The sequence below is a fragment of the Arachis hypogaea genome, chromosome 1, assembly GCF_003086295.3.
Source record: "Arachis hypogaea cultivar Tifrunner chromosome 1, arahy.Tifrunner.gnm2.J5K5, whole genome shotgun sequence".
NCBI classification, from domain to species: domain Eukaryota; kingdom Viridiplantae; phylum Streptophyta; class Magnoliopsida; order Fabales; family Fabaceae; genus Arachis; species Arachis hypogaea.
In genome coordinates, this window is record NC_092036.1 from 45168479 (window position 1) to 45171050 (window position 2572).

General features: G+C 42.5%; 1 non-coding gene across 1 annotated transcript; it reads left to right on the forward strand.

Moving 5' to 3' along the window:
* The first annotated feature begins 2214 nt into the window (after window positions 1-2214).
* Window positions 2215-2318, forward strand: LOC112716720 (small nucleolar RNA R71). The gene has a single exon (XR_003160452.1). It is a non-coding gene; the product is annotated as a small nucleolar RNA R71 (small nucleolar RNA).
* The last annotated feature ends 254 nt before the right edge of the window (window positions 2319-2572 follow it).

Below are 2572 nucleotides of genomic sequence, written 5' to 3' on the forward strand. Positions count from 1 at the left end.
CAGATCCTGAGATGATTCTATGGGGTCCACAGATCCTGAGGTGTCAAGGATTTACATCCCTGCACCAATTAGGCATTAAAAATGTCTTTGCATACAATTCTGGCATTTAAACGCCAGAGTGATGCTTGTTTTGGGCGTTCAACGCCCAATTGCAGCATGTTTCTGGCGTTGAACGCCAGTTCCATGCTTGTTTCTGGCGTTCAATGCCAGCTCTCCTCAAGGTGTATTCCTGGCGTTCAAACGCCAGGATGCTGCTTGTTTCTGGTGTTCAACGCCAGATTCATGCTCTGTTCTGGCACTGAACGCCAGCCAGATGCTCCTTACTGGCGTTTGAACGCCAGTAAGTCTTTCCTCCAAGGTGTGATTTTCTTCTGCTGTTTTTGATTCTGTTTTTAATTTTAGTATTTTTTCGTGACTCCACATGATCATGAACCTAATAAAACATAAAAGAACAATAAAAATAAAATAAAATTAGATAAATAAAAATTGGGTTGCCTCCTAATAAGCGCTTCTTTAATGTCAATAGCTTGACAGTGGGCTCTCATGGAGCCACACAGGTGATCAGGTCAATATTGTAGACTCCCAACACCAAACTTAGAGTTTGGTTGTGGCCTCCCAACACCAAACTTAGAGTTTAATTGTGGGGGCTTTGTTTGACTCTGTACTGAGTGAAGCTTTTCATGCTTCCTCTCCATGGTTGCAGAAGAAGATCCTTGAGCTTTAAACACAAGGTAGTCCCCATTTAATTGAAGGACTAGTTCTCCTCTGTCAACATCAATCACAGCTCCTACTGTGGCTAGAAAGGGTCTTCCAAGGATGATGCATTCATCCTCCTCCTTCCTAGTGTCTAAGATTATGAAATCAGTAGGGATGTAAAGACCTTTAACCTTCACTATCACGTCCTCTACTAATCCATAAGCTTGTCTTACTGACTTGTCTGCCAATTGTAATGAAAATATAGCAGGCTGTACCTCAATGATCCCCAGCTTCTCCATTACAGAGAGTGGCATAAGATTTATGCCTGACCCTAGGTCGCCCAGAGCCTTTTCAAAGGTCATGGTGCCTATGGTGCAGGGTATTAAGAATTTGCCAGGATCTTGTCTCTTTTGAGGTAAAATTTGCTGAACCCATGTATCTAGTTCACTAATGAGCAAGGGAGGTTCACCTTCCCAAGTCTCATTACCAAACAACTTGGCATTCAGCTTCATGATGGCTCCTAGATATTGAGCAACTTGCTCTCCAGTTACATCTTCATTCTCTTCAGAGGAAGAATAGTTTTCAGAGCTCATGAATGGCAGAAGGAGGTTTAGTGGAATCTCTATGGTCTCTATATGAGCCTCAGATTCCTTTGGGTCCTCAATAGGGAACTCCTTCTTGCTTGAGAGACGTCCCATGAGGTCTTCCTCATTGGGATTCACGTCCTCTCCTTCCTCTCTAGGTTCGGCCATGTTGATTATATCAATGGCCTTGCACTCTCTTTTTGGATTCTCTTCAGTATTACTTGGGAGAGTACTAGGAGGAGTTTCAGTGACTTTCTTACTCAGCTGGCCCACTTGTGCCTCCAGATTTCTGATGGAGGACCTTGTTTCACTCATGAAGCTTAAAGTGGCTTTGGACAGATCAGAGACTATATTTGCTAAGTTAGAGGTATTTTGCTCAGAATTCTCTGTCTGTTGCTGAGAAGATGATGGAAAAGGCTTGCTATTGCTGAGCCTGTTTCTTCCACCATTATTAAAGCCTTGTTGAGGCTTTTGTTGATCCCTCCATGAGAAATTTGGATGATTTCTCCATGAAGAATAATAGGTGTTTCCATAAGGTTCACCCATGTAATTTACCTCTGCCATTGCAGGGTTTTCAGGATCATAAGCTTCTTCTTCAGAAGATGCCTCTTTAGTACTGTTGGATGCATTTTACCAACCATTCAGACTTTGAGAAATCATGTTGACTTGCTGAGTCAACAGTTTGTTCTGAGCCAATATGGCATTTAGAGCATCAATTTCAGGAACTCCCTTCCTCTGAGGCATCCCATTATTCACAGAATTCCTCTCAGAAGTGTACATGAATTGGTTATTCGCAACCATTTCAATAAGTTCCTGCACTTCTACAGGCGTTTTCTTTAGGTGAATGGATCCACCTACAGAATGGTCCAGTGACATCTTAGAGAACTCAGATAGACCATAACAGAATATATCTATCATGGTCCATTCTGAAAACATGTCAGAAGGACATCTTTTGGTCATCTGCTTGTATCTTTCCCAAGCTTCATAGAGGGATTCACCATCTTTTTGTTTGAAGGTCTGAACATCCACTCTAAGCTTGCTCAGCTTTTGAGGAGGAAAGAACTTAGCCAAGAAGGCCATGACCAGCTTATCCCAGGAGTCCAGGCTATCTTTAGGTTGAGAGTCCAACCATGTTCTAGCCTTGTCTCTTACAGCAAAAGGGAAAAGCATGAGCTTGTAGACTTCAGGATCTACTCCATTAGTCTTAACAGTCTCACAGATCTGTAAGAACTCACTTAAGAACTGGTAGGGATCTTCTGATGGAAGTCCATGAAACTTGCAGTTCTGTTGCA